This window comes from Haliaeetus leucocephalus, unplaced genomic scaffold, assembly GCF_000737465.1.
Source record: "Haliaeetus leucocephalus isolate CR32 unplaced genomic scaffold, Haliaeetus_leucocephalus-4.0 Scaffold13, whole genome shotgun sequence".
In the NCBI taxonomy this organism is placed as follows: Eukaryota; Metazoa; Chordata; class Aves; order Accipitriformes; family Accipitridae; genus Haliaeetus; species Haliaeetus leucocephalus.
Window position 1 is genome coordinate 613,595 of NW_010972449.1, and position 19,134 is coordinate 632,728.

Genomic DNA, 19,134 nt, shown 5'->3' on the forward strand with positions numbered 1-19,134 from the left:
TAGGGTTTAGGGTTTTTTTTTTTCCTCCCAAGAATAATGTATTTTATTATCAGTGCTTTTATATGTGCTGATATTTCTTTAAATCATATGAAAAATCTTACTTTGGAAAACTGGGTCTTCCCCTTCCTAGTATCAGATATCATACAGAGTTTCATATGTGTTTTCCATGTTTCTGTTGTTTTTAAATTGCATATCAATAACAGTACTTGGAATAATTGTGATACATAATGTCTCATCAAGAGTGCGATTTATCTCATTTTGGCCTAGCTGTCTGACGATCTTCCACCTCAGTATGAGAAGATCAGCAGCTCGAGAGCACAATTCAACTCATCTTAAAATAGGTGTCAAAGTAGAAATGAATCCTGTTCGGAGTCAGACTGTCCTGCTAAAAACAGGAAGACACTTGAAGCTACACAAGAAGGACAAATATTTATGTTGGTCCTAAGTAGCAGTTGTCCTTCACAAGTTTAAAAATAAAATGAAAGCAAAGAGTATTCCGTCAAACTACATCCTATTATAGCACCGGTAGCAGTGCACTATCTCAGTATGGTGTTATAAGACGGTGTACAAAAGCAACAGAATTTAAGAAGGGAATTTTAAATTAACTCGGAACACATACAAAAGCGGATTTTTTAATTTTAGTTTGGTTTTTTTTTTTTACTTCTGTATTGAAAATTCTGAAATTTCAGTCTCACCAGATACCTGCATAGCATTGTTCTGAAGCAGAACAAGGCCGAAGTAAAAATGTTAAAGTAGTTCTGTACAGTGCTCCAGTGTTACAGAGGAGCGTAACTTCAGTCAGGTCTTCCAATTATCCTCTTCATTTCCCAGCATTTGCCGCTAGCCAAGAGCAAGAATGGGAAACCACCAGCTCATTTCCTAGTCAAGTGTAGTTGTGAGTTACAAACACATTATTAGTGTTTTATTCCCCACAAAGACGTTGGGTGCTCCCCTGTGAAATGCCAAGTGAGTTGGATCACCAGTGAGGCTTTTTACTGGAGCTGTCCTGCTCTGTCCCTATTTGAAGCTCGGCCATGTGACAGTCACAGTGAGCAATCACAGCTGAACCCTGAGGAGGTCAAAGCGACACAGCCCTAGAGTTTCAGACTCAAAGAAAACTTTTAAACGAAGATGTGGGGGTCTCTCTCTCATCCCCAACCCCCTTCTGCTCCTCTCTGCTGGCCTCCCCCCTTTTCTCTTTGAAGAAGTGCGTGTTGATGTAAGTGGACAACACAGGGAGTCAATAAAGGGGGTATCAGAGAGCCTAGGAGGAGATTGCCTGCAGCAACAGAGAAGACACAATTACTGCAACAACTGTCCAACCAACCACAGCCAGGAGACTCCACTTAATCTAATTGAGTGTGAAGGCAGGCTGGAGACACAGGACCCGCTCCTCCGTCCCCCCCTCCCATAATATAGACACTATTGGCTGCTAATTGGCGCCAGTGGGCTGGTGCTAATTGTGCTGATGTCTTGGTCTGAGGACAGGCATGTGAAGGATGAAGGGGTCTGCTGGGAATAGGAGGAGGGGAGAGTGAGGGAGACAGTGGTCATAAAAGTTGGAACAGGGCTTTAATTTCATATCAAATATTTAAGTAAGTGAGTGGAAGATCTGTGAACTCTCTTTGTGGTAACCCGCAAAAGGCCTTGGAGAATACCACCCCCCCTGCCTCTCAGCCCCAGTGATGAGCTATCTGAAGTGCTCTGTTCCTCTTCCTCCTTAGCTTTGTTTAATTAATTGTGAGAATTGCTAACAATCCTTTATTCCTCTTTGTAACTTCTCTGCTTTCTGCCATTGCTACTTCTTCATTCTTTATTTCAAAGATTCAGTTTTTCCAGCTCTAGGGCTGTCAAATGTTTACTGGCCTTCGTCGCATGGAAATTTTGGCTGAACAGAATGAGAGCTAAGGCTGTGATCATGTTCATTACCCTGAAATTGGATAAGGTCTGGTTTGTACATGTGAGGCCACGAAGAGCAGTGGTGACCGTGTGTGGTGCTGTTCCTTATAAAGGTCTGATCAGACTTCTGGTGGTGGAGGTTTACATGTATCGGGTATTAGTAAGACTTGTTTACATAGAAAATGTTGATGTATTAAATACGCAGATATATATGGCAAAGTTAAAACAGCTATTTGTACTCCCAGTATGGGTATAATCATAGCTGTATAGTTACATGGGAGTTGCGTATTTCACACAGGTCATTCCTTTTTCTTTCTCAAACAGAATGCACTCTGTCTGCATATTAAAATACTTTTTTTCTCAAATTTTTTTTAGACAAACATGTCTTCTGTGGACAGCAGTGCCTATGGAACAAGTTACTGCGGTGTGCTGACCCTCTTCCAGCTCATTATCCCCACAACTCATGCTGGAGATGAATACTGTCTTAGATCAGTCAGCAGAAACGCTTGTGTGAGTGCTCTCCAACCTGTGTTAGTAAAATCAATGTGGTCATTTGGGTAGTAAGCTCCTAAAGGTGTGTGTGTGGGGGGGGGTGGCAAAGCAGAAAGCGTGGGATTGGAGGCACTGATCATTTCCACCTTACAGCTAGATTTGGCAAAATTTGTCTGTTCTCTGTTGTTTCCATGATAGTACTTAGTTGGTATAACTAGGTAGATAAAAAGTCGTACTTCTTGCTCTATAAAAATACAAGTTTTAGCTTTATCCTAAGTTAGGAATGGTCCAGTGTACTGCACTGCATTAGGAACAGGTCTGCTGTTGTGGCATCTTTCAGATGTGTATTACAAAGCCCAGAGTTGGGTTTGCAGGAGGTAGGTTGTTAACTTTGCTATTTTGGCTATTTGATCTAGGCTGATCATATTCCATTTATGTAATTTTTCCTGCTGACTCTGTCAACGTTCTCAGCCTTCATCTGTCCAGGTCCTGAAGAGCAGCTCTTTGTTCTAGCACAATTTGCTATTACAGAACTCTTTGTTGTTTGCTTGGAAATTTTCCCCCCAAATCCTTTGTTCTCTTTGTTCTCCCAAAGAATTCTACTACCATATAATTTGTTTTTCTAGAATGCAGATCAGCAAAGGCAGGCAGATGCTACAATACATCTGCTATGTATTATAAATAAATTTTCATTTAAAAATACATAAATATATCAGTTTTTTTAAGCTGACTAGGCCAAATCTGCACTAGTTATACATTTTAAATTTCAGCCTTCCTCCCCAAGAAAAACCCAGCCCCCTCACTGGACTAAGTTCCTGATATGATTCAAGTCAGGATTGGAGCTGTGAGTTGTATCTGCATGCTATCTTGCTTCTAAGATTTTAATCTCTAAATAGGCAGGGAAAGTCTAATTAAGCATGTGCTATGATGGAAGCAGAGCTCCTGTGAGGAGAAGCGATTTGTTTACCACCTAGCTTTGTTGGTGTGCTAGATGAAGGTGTGAGTTTGGTATATGGTAGAATACTCTTCATTCTAATTTAACCAAGGTGAATAACTTTGCCAGTGATGATACCGTATACTAGCCTTTAATAGAAGAAGTTGGTGATCTGTCTGGGAACCCTGCTATGTATTCTGGTTGTCACCATTTGTTCAGAAAGTCCAAATAATAAAAACTTGGAAGTGCCATACTACAACCGTGACTAAGACATTGTGTTGCAGCCAATTTCACCTGAATTCACATCCTGTCTCTCAAATCCAGATGTTGCAGAGATTTGCCCTGAGCTTAAAGGGGCTAGATTTTCAGATGTTTAAGCTTTCCTCCCCTCAGTGTTTTAAGGTCAAAGTGACTTAGGTACCTGTATCTTGTTTTTGAAGGACCCGGAAACCTTGTGATGCAGTTTCATGTCTGACTTAAGACAGTGTGATTGTGTGAAGCAGGGCAATTCATCCATCCAGAAGTATGCAGTCTTGTCCCTGGCTGTGTGCTCCTGTCATCTCGTTTGAATAAGCTCAACTAATTATGTGATTGTGAGTTGGATTTGAAAACAAATCTCCTGATTCCATTGAAAGCAATTCTTTTCTTTCTTAGTTTACCATTAGTTTTCAACAGGATCAAGCAGTTAATATGGATCATTCCTTGCTAAGGGAGGGGGAAGGGAAGCTGTGATCAGAAAAGAGAGTGAGCAGTGATCAATATCTTATTAAAAATCACAAGATGTTCTTCTCCCTAGTTCCTCCTAAAAATGGACCAAAACTGTAAAAGTCATTTGGGCCTTGCAGTGCTGCACAAAACAATGCATAAATAACTTTAAAATCATCATCCTTGAACTGTGATAATTTTGTTACATTTGTGTGGTATGTAACACAATGGTAACTTGACTCGTTTGGCCTCAAGGCACTAGTGCTATAAAATGTTCAATATTAAATAATAATTGCAGAAAGTACTTTAATAGGTTCTCTTGGTAAGATGTTCTGAATACATATATATATCACAGGCCACTGAATTCAGATAACAATTTCAATCTAAAATTAAATTTTAATGTACTGATATCTAGGCAATTTTAAGCTTTTTATAAATTATCGCAATGTGCAGATTCTTGGGTGAAAGGCTTAGGCATCTAAAGTTCTCTGCCTCTTTCTTCCTCTCAAAATGTAATCATAGAACTGATGTATGAGGCCTTTAAACTCATTTGACAGCACGTCACTTTTACTAAGGCAGGCAGAAAGTGAGTGAAAGCTCCGGAGTGATTTGTTTCAAAACTTAAGTTCCAAATCCCAAGCTCATGAACAATCAGGTCTGTCTTACAATCAAAATATGCCAACCTCTTCTATGCAGACACAAACTTCTAGAATATGGCATCCTTAAGATAGCCTATAAGCTTGGTAGAAAAGCAAACCATTGTAGATCAGGGATATATTGGGCCAGACTTGTACCAGGTACAAAAAAATGCTGTACATGGCTTTTCTTTCTCAGTTCAGTCGTCTTCTTCAACGGCGTTTAGGACTTGTGCAGGTTCATCATATCCTTTTCTCAGATGATGTGGCATTTACTCTAGAGCTATTGGTGGATCCTACAGGGCGTACAAAACACCTTTAGCACCAGAGCTTGAATTCTGCTTAAGCAGCTTGTTTTCCTAGTCACTTTGGATATAACTCTGTAGTGCAGTGCTATTCTGCGATACCCAGGCTTGCTTATAGCCAGCTAACAAAAAATGCAGTTGCATGGTTGGTGTAAGCTCTTCTAAGGCTGTGCTCATGTTCTCTTCTTTCACCCCTTTTCCTTCCTTCTACTCTGCATTTTCATGCTTTCCCTTGAGTCAACACTAGTGATCTTACAGACATGTGGTAAATCAGCTCTGATCTGTCTGAAAGCTTAGATACCTCCTTATTTTTTTCTTCTTCTTTTTTTCCTTCCTATTTTTGCTATGCTAATTTGTAGATTAAAAAGCTGGGCTGGCTGGTTGGATAGTGGCAGGATCACTAGTGCTGATGCAAAGAAAGCACCAGGAACATGTGGTTAGGAGCACTGAGCCTGTCCCTTTGAGGTCTTAGTTTGGCTTAATCCTGCTATAAACTTAATCCAACAGATGTAGTTTGGTTTAATCCAAATACCCCCTGCTTGACCACATAACACTCTAGAGGTTATGGAGATCATATCACTGAGGGCTCCACTCATTGAGTTCTTTTCTTGAGTTAAACAGGTCTCTTTTGTAATCTATTGTAAAACTGAGATTATGGCACTAAAAAGAGCATAACTTTACAATGTACTGTGAGGGATCTCCTTGCTCTATAGCACCTGGATCTGAATCAGCAAAACACTTGCAGTCAATGGACTGATGACTCAAGTGCTTACAGCTGGGCATGTACTTCGGTGCTTTGCTGAGTAGGAATGGACATACTGTTATGTTTAAAATTGAACATAAAGTTGAATGCCTGTAGAGATGGGGTCTTGGGCAGGATCTCTGTAGCACTTCTGTCCTCTGCCAGCTTCCAAGTATAGAGCCCAGATCTCGTAAATAATAATTCATATCTTCAACGTGAAACTCCCCCTTTGGCATCATGCAGAGTCTCTCTTGAACCTTTGACTCTAACTGTGCTTTAAGAAAAGAGACTATCATAAGAGCTTTCCCCTAGTTCAGCATAGGGGTGTGTTCAGGGGTTATTTCTATGAAAAACAATAGGCGATACATTTCATTGTTCTCTGAATTGGGAAAACAAGAAAAGCTGCTATTCTAATGGAATCCAAGTAACAGCACACTGCTTCCTTGCTTTTAATGGGTTAATACCCCAGAACAAAACTAATCCAGAGTCTCTGCTCACTTCAGCAGCCTTGGAATCAGGGCTTTAAGCAGAGGACAGTGTTTTCTTCTCTGTATATTAGCTTCAATAGTTCAATGCCAAATGTGGGAAAATGAAGAACTTAGTCATTCTATCAGCTTGGGTTTTATTTTTCTTCCTTCAGAGGATTTCTACATTTTATGTTGCAGTACTGCTTCGAAAGGCAACTGTGACCCAAGAATAAAGGGAAGAACCCAATTCCACTGGCTTAAATTGCAGAATAATTTTTCTTTAAAGCTAGTCCCTCCATCCCACACCTCTACTCTGCACATACATTTTAAGTAAATTAATTGGTGCTGAAAGAGATTGGTTTGACAGGCCTGATGATTCACACCTTCTGTTCAGCTTCCTACTTCAAACCCGTTGAGGCTGAAAAAGGAGGGGTCAACAACTTTAGTGTAAGGCTGTGATTACTGTAATTTTGACCAGGGTTGAAGCAGGAAGTATCTGAACCCAAGACCTCAGTCTTCCACTAACCAATGGAAGAATTTGTTCCCTCAGTGTTTTGTTGCGTGTGGTACAGGTGAGACACTCAATGTAGACCTCGTAAAATGTGTTCTGAAGTCATCTCTGGCTTCCCTTTTAGACAAGCAAATTCTTACTGAGCTGATGAAACTGCATATTTGATCTGGTGTTATCATCACTACTATGAAGGCTCACTTGCCAGTTGTCGTGGTTTAACCCCAGCCAGCAACTAACCACCCCAGAGCCGCTCGCTCACTCCCCAACCCCAGTGGGATGGGGGAGAGAATTAAAAAAAAAAAAAAAAAGTAAAATACGTAGGTTGATATAAAGACAGTTTAATAGGACAGAAAAGGAAGGGAAAATACTAATAATAACAACAACAACAATAATAATAACAGAATATACAAAATGAGATGTGCAATACAATTGCTCACCACCTGCTAACCGGTGCCCAGCCAATCCCCAACCTGCAGTGCCCCTCTGGCTAATTCCCCCCAGTTTATATACTGGATATGATGTCATATGGTATGGAATACCCCATTGGCTCGTTTGGGTCAGCTGTCCTTGCTGTATCCCCTCCCAGCTTCTTGTGCGCTCCCAGCCTCCGCTGGCAAGGCGGTATGAGAAGCTGGAAAGTTCTTGACTTAGTATGAATACTGCTTAGTGACAACTAAAACATCAATGTGTTGTCAACATTATTCTTATCCTAAATCCAAAACACAGCACTATACCAGCTACTAGGAGGAAAATTAACTTTATTCCAGCCAAAACAAGGACACCAGTGTATTGCAGTAAGGTAATTTTTGCATGGTAAATAGCTATTCATTACTGCCGCTTTGATGTTTGTATGCAAAAACACTCTCATTGAAAGCTGGGGCGTAGTGGATAGCTAGCTAAATATTGCTTAAATGTGTGTGCATATTAAAGATCAAGGAGCTCGTTATCTGCACTTGCAGGGGAGCTAGGTTTCCTGAGTGTCTTTGCAAACCAATAAAATTAAAACGCATCTCTTTACTCAGAGCAGGAAACAACACAACAAACACAAACATACATGCAAGCCCATTCAACCCAGCTGACTAATGTACAGCCCCTCATGAGGATGCCAGAACATTTGCCCTTCTCAAGATATAGGCACAAATCTACAAAGTGTATCACTTACATTTGTCAGTTTTACTGCTGGATGTGGAAATGTGACTTCAGAGAAATTAGAGTGTGTATGTGTGTACCAAATAATATTCATAAGTGTTCATCCCTGTAATTGCAAACAGAAATGCTTACAGGCACATGCAGCATACACTGTCACAGCACACACATTTTTTCCTTTCTTAGTCAAAATAAAAAAAACCCATTGATTTTTACATTACGTGCTTCTGTTACAAGCTCCAGCTAACAACTGCCACTGCTGTTTCTTATCAATATTTGATGAGTAGGGTGAGGTGGAATGGAGAAGCCCTGTGAGTTTCTCCTTCTAAATGGTCTCTGTGAGGGTTGAGGTTTTTGTGGCTTATGTTTATTTTCTCTGTTTACTTGGTTGGTTCAGGTCCTGAAGGTAACTTCTGCTGAAAGATAGGATAGAAATAGGCCATCTCTCTTCCCCCCGCCCTCACTTCTCTTTTCATGCCTTTATCTCTCTGCCCTTTTGAGTAGGCTCATTGATGATTTTGTGGGCTTCTGAGTTTTTAGATCCCCTATGAAATTTGCGAACAGTAGAAGATCAAGCAACACTTGTCTGTACATAGCTGACATAACTTCTCCTTAACTAATTTTTCCTAAGCTTTATCCAGCTAAGCGTTTCCAGGAAATAAGCTGTCATTTTTAAAATTATCTTTCAACTCACAAAATTAATGACCACCCTAGTACCTTACTAAATTTTGCCTGAAGCTGTAAAAAAAAAAAAAAAGTAACTCTGGAATAGAGCAGTATGCCTTCAGGACATATCTTTGAGTTATAATTCTTCATTTATTCTTCACTTGCTGTAAAAAAGAAGTTTCCATAGTACCAAAGAGAGAATCTTCTTTATTTTCTTGTGCTTAAGCAGCTAATACAACTATGCAACTTACTTTGTGGATGTCAAAATAAGGTCAAAGGCTCATTCATTACTAAAATGAGAATTCAGTGCTTTGCTCAAAAGAGACAGCGTTTCTGCAAATACTTTTCATGCTAAAGAGCTAGTTTAAGTTTACAAGCATGGAGTCCTTGAATGCAACTACCTAGAGGGCAGTACATGAAACACGACACAGTCATCATTTCAGTGAACTCTATGGTAAATGAGAATATTTGAGAAGCAAACAAGACCATGCTTAGAAAACGCAGCAAAGAGAGTGTGGAAGCTTGGCACTTTGGAAATGCTGGGCTACCGGCATCGGAAAATAAGGCTGCCAGCTAACCAACTTCTGCATTTGCCACCTTATTTCTAGGTTAGTGGCCAGTTTGATCACAGGCAGTCAAGTTGTCAGCTGCAATATAATCCCAGCAACTGTGATAAGCGGAAATGTGCTCATGGCATACCATAAAATGAGAGAACAACCAGCAAACACAGGCTACTGACAAAACCAGTGGAACCAGGTATTACTGGATGTCACTTGCGAATGCTAACATGTGGAAGAAATACCCACAGCAGTTTAAATGTGCCATACAAAACTGTAAATCTTTTTGCAATGTAGCAACCTGTTGTTGTGAGGAAGGAAGAGAGGGAACAACCCCTATCATCCTTCCCTGAGATTTAGACTGCAAGGGCTCATTGCAAGGAGGTGGAGGCTGAAGAAGGAACTTGCAAGTCTGGAAAAAAAGACTTACTTACTTTTACTGTAACCATCAATAGCCTTATAGGAGTGACTGGCAGGTCACTTAAAGATCTGTGGAAGCCTCATATTCACATGAGGCAAAAAATAGTAGGGAGAGTGGGTTGTTTTTTTTTTCTTTTCAGAATTACTGTAGTAAACATGATTTTTTTGTTCCTGAAGGAGTCAGAATTTAATTCTGACTTTGCATTTTATTTAAATAGAATTTACAATTCAATCTAGAAATCAGGAGAGACGAGGATAAGAGAAGAACAGATGGACTTTCCTTATCAGTCCCTCTTTTTGTATTGCTGGGATATATTCTTTGTTCTTACAGATTAGGAAATTCTACAAAGAAACTGTAAAATTAAACTGGAAGATGAGTAAACAAAAGAAAAATGCTGCTTCCCCATCATTCCATTCTTCTTCTTTTTCTTGATCACATATCACAATTGGATGATGTTGTTAGGAGTCATTATTCTTGGATTTCTAATGACCCTTCACCTCCCTGGGGTGCAGAAGCATTTGCCTCCAGGGTGCAGAGGTGTCTTGTGGGTCATTGCGTTGCTCTGGGACTTGCAGTCAGACCCGCTCTACTCCTGTCAGCCTTAGAGGAAGGATACAGATAGGAGGAGAGCCAGCAAGACTGCAGCCAGCCTGTGTTATTTTTGGACATCCAAAGAGGCCTTGAGTCTCGGTTCATTAAAATCTGTAAGCCTGAAGGCTGTGCAACTGGTGTGGCAAAGACCTTTGGGTTTTCACTCCAAGCCAGGATTTCTTCCAGTGATGGCTACCCTTTCAGTCTGTGTTGGATGTAAGGATCTGTTGTTTTTTCCAAAGATGAAAGATGAGTGTCTTACTGTACCTTACATATATGTACCCTCTAAAACTTCTAGAGAGTTTGAGAATGCTTTTTTTTTTTCTGATGGAGAGGGAAATTTTTATATTGCTATACTCGGGTCTAGTGGATTATAGTTCAAGAATTTCTTTCACACACACCCACACACATTTTACATCATTACAGTGGTGTAGAAGGCAGGAAATTGCATCAGTTCCTGTGGAGGCAACATGCAATTCATCTAGTCCCTCAGATGCAAGGGTCTGGATAATTAGTTAGGGAAATAGAATGAATAGCATCCACCAGATTTTCAGAAGAGTTCAGCACCCTTGCAGTGCAGCAAAACAGGGTTGGTTAGTAAGTTTGGTTATGAATTTTTTGTGTGTGTGTTTGTGTGTGTGTCCCCAATAAGCTTTCTTTGTCAGGTGCTGCACTTTTGAAACTTTCACCTTGACTAATGAGCTCTTGAAAACCCAGATGAGCTCTTTTGAAAAATGTGGCCACCTTTGATCCAAGTGGCCGATCACAAAGGACTGTGAAACGTGTGAAAGGTAGCATGAGAGTTTGGCAAAGGGTGTTGGCCATTGCCCTTGCAGTGCAAGCAAGTGCTTTCCAACAGTTTGGTGATGTTTTTGCAAACTTTTTCCAAAATTGCAAGTGATTCAGAGCCCTTTTGAAATAGACGCATTTGGAAGAGCAAACACTCTGCTATGGATCTATCAGACTCTTCAGCGTAGAAGCTTAAGAGAATTCCCTGTCAGAGTTCTGGGAATTCTGGTTAGGACTTTTCTATTTGGATTTTTGTGCTCAGACTTGCAGCAAGCATGTGCTCATGATTTGTTAAGGAAAAGCAGTGGATCATTCTTCATTATGTGGTAAAAGAAAATACATCAAGGAAAAATATTTTGTATTAAGCAAAACACTTTTTGCATAATTTTTATGCTGTTTTTTTTCATCTGGGTATGGTATGAAATTTGAAAGTTACACATCTGGACTTTTTTGAGAGATGTGGTGGCTTCATTTCAAATATAAATACCTAGGGATGTCTCAGGGTTTCATGATTCTGTTCCTGTGGTGGCGAATTTAAAGCCTCTCCTTCTTCTGTGCTGTGTTCTGACCATAAGAACTGCTTTCGAAAGGAGCATTAAAACGTCATCTGGAGGACAGTTTAGGTATCCAGTTAGTGACTGAAACATCTGTAAATGTGTAGGAGGCAAGAGAAAACATGAGAAGCTTTCAGTAACCGTGCAGAGCATGGCCAGCAACACCAAGTGCTCTCTAAATAGGTAAGCAATCTACTTCAAGTAGCAAGAGAGAAGAGGCAGTACCTGGGCAAAGCTGTTAGGATGGCATCTTTTCCATGACAGTGCTGTAAAATACTGCGAGTTGAAGAGAAAGGAGGGAGTAGAGCCTCTTAGAATACACTTCTTGCCATGTTCCTGGGATGCTCTTGGGATGACACAAAGATAAACAAGCATGCAGAGGTCTTGGGGTTTTTTTATTTGTTTGACTTGTTTGGGATTTTTTTGTTTCATGGTTTGATGTTTTTGGTTGGTTTTTTTTTCAGGAGACCACTGCTTTTAATTCTCATCTATTGCTCTCCTTCTTTTATTGGCTATTTCAGGATTGCTGGTGTCCAGCATTCTGGCTATAGGTCATCTGGAAACCCTGTGCTGCAGACACCATTAATTCAATGGAGGACAGGTTAGCCATACTCATGTCAGATCTACAGATGTTGACAAATCTGATTATCCATCTCCTGTACAAGTCTTACAGAAAAGCTGTAGCTGAGTCCTTGGAATTTAGTGAGAGGACTTAGGATATAGTTTCACAGACATTTGAAGCTGGCAGTGCTTGTGAAAAGTGTCCTGACTGATCATTCTTGACCTGTGCTGTTCTTTACCCTGTGCTAATAGTGCAAGTCTTGAGAAAACCAAGCATGGTTGAATATGGCTGCTTCTGATTTACTGATCTGATGTATCTGATTAAAGCTGCTGACTTGTCTACCCATCCTTTAGAAATCTGAAGAATGTACTGGCAGTCTGGTTCAGCTCTTTATTCCTCCAGACTCAATTTAACATTGAAAGTTGTTTGTTGACCAAAGAGCTTTGGGAGGTCTGGAGGCTTTTCTCCTTGCAACTTTTGTCAACCTTTTTCCTTCTAAGTCTCTTCTACTAGTGAGCAAATCGCTGGTTTTCTCACTATTTGGTGAATGTGAAGTCTGTGGGCAATGCTGGCATCAGATATCCGTATGGGATCAGCCACGCTGTGATGCCAGCTTCATAATTTTAAAGAGAATTGGGGTATGTCATCTCTAACATACATCTTTCTCTGTTTGTTGAACCCAAAGTTTGTTTTGGATAGATACACCAGGTTATTCTTCTCCTTAATCTTGCATCTAAAAGCTCTTCCAAACACTTGTAGCTATTAGCCAGCACATTAACAGGTTATTCTGGGCACTACAGAACTCTCTGATCTGGTTCTTCTCCCAGGCATTGTACCCAGAGTCCGTTCCAGTTGATGCAGCAATCCAGCTCAGGTTCTCTTCTGTCTTCCAAATGATTTAGCAAACCACATCCTTTCTGTAAGAGAAAAATGATCTCTTTTCATTTGTAATATCTTTCATAAAATGTGCTGTACAATCATGTCTTTAAAATATATGAGGCGATAGAGCAAAAATATTGAAAAATAGCACATACTTGGCCAGTTTTACTAATAAGTAAAATATACAGGTCTGTATATGACAACTGTATGTGTTGAAATATATTGAAAACATATTTGGATCATTCCATATATACTGAAATACTGAAAACTGGCCAAATCTATACAAAATTTGAGTCTGTGTTTTATATATTATATATTTAAAAAATCATTTTCACAAATAGATAGCAAGGAAACTTGCTATGAAGATGTGGGAAATACTAACCATGCTTTATTTTTTCCTGATGGAAACCAGTGATCATGGATGCTGTGTCATTATAGACACTGCAGTAATAGTTAACGTGTCTGCTAGCTAATAATTTGTGTACTGGGCCTAGCACAAGGGTTCATTGATCTTAATAGAGACCACTCAGTAACAGTGAATTCTAACAGTAACGGCTCCCTTGGCATTGCTGGTGCTGATTTAAGTCCTAGCATTTCTTCCTCTGCAGTCTCTTTGGATTAGCCTGAGAATGGACGGGGGAGTGGGAGTGAGAGTGGTTTTGACAGCTCCTAGGTGGAGGAGCGTGCAAGTGCTTGCAATTTCTAGAGAAATGAGAAATTTCTGGAGAATGAGTATTCAAACAGTGAGTCTTAGAGAAGGTATGTGACCCCTTTAGAGAATGCAGTTGTCCTGGCCTTTGCATGAAAACAAGCATCTCCATTTATTATTAGTTCCTGCTGGCATTCATAAGCATTCTCTAGATAAGACTAGAGATGTCTGGATGCCCTAGATCCTCTGGCAAATGCCCTTTTGCAGTATGACACATAACCTGACAGAGTTCTCTGTGATTAGAGCAGAGCTGTAGGCACAGTGCAGCTGGGATTCCCATATCCTTTGTGTTTGCTGAGTTTACTGTGATGCCCTGCTTTGAATACCCCAGTAAATGTTGAATAGCAGTAAACTGTGGGTATAACCTTCCAAATCAGCACTACCACACTCTATCCCTAAAAGCCAGCAATTGCCCCTTTTTGGCAGGTTGTCAGGGTCTAAATTATCCTTTTGATTTTTTTATGGGTGTATTATTATAACTCTGAAACGCATGGGGCAGGGGACCCTAACTTTTTGCCGTGGAGGATCCAGGGCTTTCTCTAATTTTCCCTGCATGTTCTAGCAGCAGTTAGATCCCCAGTGAAGATGAGAGCTCCACTGAGAGCTCCATATACATGTGTATACAGCACACACATGGTCTGTATGTGTGTTTCTGGTTAGGGCTGGGATTGCCTACTTTGCTGATGGACCTATTATGTGTTGCCAGGGAAACTGTGTTTGTGGTGATGGCAATTGAAAGCAAATTAGTGTCCTGAAGTTAGAGTGATGAGTGCGCTAGAATTGGTAAAAAGGCATACAGGCCATTTGAAGAGTTGGGAGGAGAGCTGGTTCTGTTTGAGAGTTAGGTGGTAGAAACCAGCAAGGGCCTGGTTTCCTCATCCAAGTTAGAACAGGTTAGCAGCTGAGGGAGGAGAAGGAGATCTCATACAGAGAGCAGCTTTTAAAGGAAGACCACTGTTCCCACAAGATGACCTTGCTGCCTGGTTTGAAGGTGAATGGAATTTTCTTTGGTTCTTTAAATTGTTCTATTCCTTTTTTAGGAAGAGCATTAAAGACAATCTGGGGTCCTAAATCTGGCTCACTGTGTAAATCATTGCTCTCTCAAACAGGAGTTATGACTCCTATGATACTGTTGACCAGGTGAATGTATTTCTGTCTACTACACAATACAAAGTTTGTGCAAACATTTATTTGCATGCAGGAAGTTGGAGAAAGACCAGCCCCAGACAGAACTGAAAGCCAAGTATACCAGGGATCCTACCATGAGATGATTGATGAGGGTTAGGAGTGTCAGAATGAGTCATCACTGTTTTACTCTTCTGAGATCCCTTCTGCTCTGGGGATTAGCTGCTCTGAATGGTGCCCATGCCTAGAGCAAGGGCAGTTATTATTCTTGTTCTGCAAAGCATCAGCATGCTTAGAGCTGGAACACCTCAACATCTCACAGCCTTAATGAAAACAAGGAGCAAACCAGAATTCTTCTGAAAAATAAACAAGCCCACTTTCATGACCTCTTCTTGACCTCCCAATGAGGTGCTAATTACTAGAGGATTAGCACCTCTTCTGTATCACAATGGACCCAGCCAAGGAGCAGGAGGTGACAATACTCTACATGAAATGCAAATCCAGAAGAATTAGTCCAAGGGCAATAGACAAGCCCCAAAGTTAAGAACAGAGAAACCTTCTCAATTTTGAGTTCAACCTGTTGTCTAAAAAAAGTGCAAAATCAGTGGCGTTTGGAGGAGTTAGGCAGGAATGGAATCTTTTTTTCCCTTCATGTCAGGAAATACGCAGCTTTTCTTAATTTTACTTAACAGCTCAATAGAAGGCATTTCTTCAGTGTGGCTACAGTGATAGCAATATCAAAAAAGGCTTATTAAAAATTAACGTAAAGAAGTATCTTTCTGTATCTGTGCTGAAATACAATACCCGTTACACTACATCCACTGGTAGACAGATAAGCTGGAATGAAAACTATAATGAATTTGTACTTGCAAAGGAACCCCTAGCAGAGGTCTGTGTGATTCATGAGTCATGTTCTGTCAGGCTGAGACACTGAGAGCTCATAAACTGTGTAAGATGGTCTCGTAATGTTCAGTGGCAGTGTTTGTTATGTCGTGGCAGTGAATGGTATGGCAGCTGAATGTTTTTGGAATGTGCTCCTCTTGTTTTCTGCTTGGGCATTAAGAGCACAAAAAATCACCTGGGCATGCTAGAAAGCACCTCTGCGATGTGTGGTTGCACAGTTGGCCATACTATCTCATACTGTTCAAATTCTACAAAAGCACTGTTGAACAGAGAAGGTTGAGATTTGCACCGGACTAGCCACTGCATTGGAACATGTTCCTCACAGTACAGTGAATGTTTTATTTGTGGTACTGCTGAGGACTGAGATACTTGATTGACAAAATCTACATACCCAAGGGAACTGATCTTTGGAAGTATTATAAACCCAGAAGATCTCAGTGTCTTCCATGGGAGCTATTTGGTTTGCTGTCATTTCTTGGTTGCTTCTGAAAATCAGCCCATGTGTTGGGTCTCCAACACAAGGATCGTCTAAGTATCTAGAAATGCACCTTGTTCTGGGGATTATGTGATGGTTAAATTGATAAAGTCTTTCTGTTGTGACTACTGTTGTCTCTGCGTGGGGATTTTCGTCTATTTGGTCTTGTATAGGATGCAAAATAAATTGCTCTAGTATAAGGCATTCGTATTGGTGTTTTTATTTTTGGTAGAAAACATAGTACTCATTAAAATTTCGATATCAGAAATTATTTTAATGATAAATCAGAGTTTTAGGAGCTGATTTTAAACATGGTCTTGGCCTGAAGCCAGGTTTACTTACAACCTTTTGCCAGCAAAGGTGCAAACAAGTGAGATCCCTGGTATGGCAGCAAATGCCATTAATGCTGCTGGTGGTGTATCAGCAAATCAGTATTTAATTTCTGTTGCACGTTTCATGTGTAAGTGATGATCATCGGCCCGGGAACTTTCATTACACAGGTGTGAGGCCTAGCTTTTCCACTTCAAGCTCCATATAGGTTGGATCTCCTCTGGGATGGAGAGGCCGGATTTGCCTGGGTGGCAGTGCTTTTGCCCCGTCTCCTGCTGGGAGCAGGGCTGCTGCAAGAGCCCCCCGGTGCCCTCTGGTGATATAGGCCAGCAGGAGCAGTTCCATCTGTGCACGTCTCTGGTGTGGGGCAGGGGCTGACATGTATTGTGCGTTCATGTAATTTCTGTCCTGATGATATGCCTTCCTGTGCCTCAGTTTTCTTCTCCTTAGGATGTTCTAATTTGTTTGTAAAGTCATTTGGGAGCTATATGTGAAAAAATCTGTAATAAGAATTAAGGTTTATGATTGTAACTTTTTTTTTTTGTCTTAAACATCAGTGAGGGCTGATGAAAGCTCTCACCATATGCTCCTATATAACTTCATTTTACATAGTGATAAGTATTCTCTAATGTAAAACAGCATCACATGTACCTGCATAGCATGTTAGAAGAAAAGACTCTCTTCTTTCATCTGTCACCTGTCTTCATTCAGTCCACCAACAATTGCTTCTCTGCACAAGAAGTGTTTCCATTTTCCTTGGTATAATTATACTGGTATCTCTTCATTTGTATGGATAGTCTCACTGTAAAAGGAGAGTGACTTAAGCTGTTTTCAGATACCAACAGGAACTTTGCCATAGGGTTAGGAAGGAATTTCTGAGGTGTGAGATACAGGTAGACTGGAACAGCCCAAAGTCTGGTGGCCAAGATGGCCACCTGGAAGGTGAGAGATCAAAGCTCTGAGTGCTTTTGCTGGTAACTACTGTGTGAGATTTGCAGATGAGCAAAAGCCTCCTTGGGAGCAAACTGGCCCAACTGTCCCCCAAAATAAATAACAGACCAGTGCTCTGCTGGGGGAGGGAAGACAAGCTGTAAACCTGAGTCTCCTGAAGCTCAAGGACCTCTCCCAGATAGCAGCTTATTAGCTATTCTGGGTTTTGGTTTTTTTTAATGAGTGGGAGTTCACTCATGAACCCGAGAATGCTGTTCCACAACAGTGTTCTCAATGCTGCTACATTCTCGGGGCGAAAGTTTCTGGTTTGGGTAATTGACTTTTCCAATAGAAGATCTTGTCATCAATAAATTCCTGACCAACTCTCCAGTGGCCAGCTGCTTTGCCTTTACTGACTTCCTCTGTTTTCTTAGATGTGAACCTAAGCTGCTTATACACAGTCCAGGAGAGCTCCCTTTGGATGAAATATGTGCTCTTCACTGGTTAAGCCATCTGAAGATGGAGTTTTCAGAGCTGTTCCTTGCCTTGTTCATGGTGGTGTGTCTTTTGCACTTCTTTTCCATGGGTGCAAATCACCGTAACTCAGATGACTTCGGCGATGCTGCCTAAGCTTACACCAGCAGAGGAGCTGTAATTTTAACTACTTGGCTGCGTAATGCAGCCCCATTAGCAATTGTGGCAGACACACTGCATAATGTAACTTCCTGTTTTGAGAATTACCTCCCAGATTTTCATATGGTCCAAGAGCCTCCTGTCTACATTGTTCTTCTGCAAAGGATATGTGCGGTATGGGGCCAAGGTGACACAATCAGGATCTCCTCAGTGTAGTGTCTGAGTGGGGCCTCTGAATAAAAACCAGATTACTATCTCCAACTTATCCTAAACATGCCTGCCTCCTTTTACAGTTTTTGTTACAAAGTATTGTTGCCAGGATGGATTTATGCTGGGCCATTTCCCACTCCAGCTGCGTCATTACAATCATTGTCATGAGAACACAAAAGCAGAGACTGAATGCCTTGTGCCTTCCGAAAAATATATTTGTCCCATTGCACTGTTGTGACCTTTGGAGTACCATGTGGCTTGATCTGCTAGTGGCTACTAAAATGAAGACTTCCTGATGCTTGATTACCAGGGATCCTCAAAGGCCAGAGCGACTTCTTGTCTCAAATAATCTGGCTAGAATATGTAAAGCAAAATTGCCAAGTGAAGAACGATTCCTAGAGGACACTAGTCAAGACACATGCCTCCAGCAGTTTAGACCTAAATAGGTATTTTTTTGTTCTTTTACCAAGTCTCATGCCCACCGCCTTTTTCTGTGCCTAAATGTTATCTATCCACTAGAAGGCACTGTTGTACAGTAGACAGACTGGGTGGGTACAGTCAGTGGGCTCTTGAGTGACATCAGGCAAGTCCCTTCCCCTTCGAGTGCCTCAGTTTCCCCATCTGCCAAATGGTTAATATTTTGAGAAATGTTGACCAACGTGGTGTAGAGCAATTGGATGTTATTAAACCACCAAAGAAGCCGGTCAAACCATGTCCTTGCTTTAGGAAACCGAGGTCAAACCAGACGCCTTCAGGCTCCTCTGCATGACACAGAGCCACAGAAGATGAAGAGACTGTTTCTTCATCTTCATTATTCCATTGGTTTCCCATTGTTTTGTGCCCTGCTCATCTCCAGCCTCCTATAACATTTTTCCATGGGGCCTGAAAGAAAATAACCGCTCATTCAAAGGGGCACGTGCTAATTTTATAAGCTTATATGGCCCTAGCATACAGGATGTGAGCT